We start from the raw sequence: 550 nt of genomic DNA, 5'->3' as shown, positions 1-550 counted from the left end.
TGAACAGGCTGCTTGCAAGTGTAGAGTTTCCCAGGGAGTGGAAGGAGGCCAGGATGATGCTCATCCCCAATCCGGGTACACGCAAGGTGAAACTTGACAAGTTACATCAGCTGCTCGTCAGCAAAAACATTGACTCCGACGACGTTAGAATAACTAGTAATCTGTATTGGGGTCAAAAAGCTAATAGAATGGTAGAAAATCAACCAACAGAAGAAATCGGGTTTCGTCGGGGGTGAGACTGGGTTGCATCCTATCACCGCTTCTATTTAACCTCTAGAGCAAGGCCTTTATAGGGAAACCCTAGAAGATCAGTTAGTGGGAATAGTTATAAATGGAGAAGTAATTAATAATATGAGGTATGCTGATGACACCGTCTTGTTAACGAGCAACCTTGAAGACACAACACCTTTTATAAAATTTAAATGATCGATATAATGAATACGGACTAAAAGTCAACTTTACGAAAACCAAGTTAATGTATTTTGAAAATTCCCACAAGATCTGAACCATGCGAACCTGACGGTGGCAAAACCACGATAGAGAATGTGTC

Source organism: Dendroctonus ponderosae, unplaced genomic scaffold (assembly GCF_020466585.1).
Source record: "Dendroctonus ponderosae isolate FM_Combo_2020 unplaced genomic scaffold, Dpon_F_20191213v2 Dpon_F_20191213_7, whole genome shotgun sequence".
Lineage (NCBI taxonomy): Eukaryota > Metazoa > Arthropoda > Insecta > Coleoptera > Curculionidae > Dendroctonus > Dendroctonus ponderosae.
Note: the sequence above shows the minus strand (reverse complement) of the source record.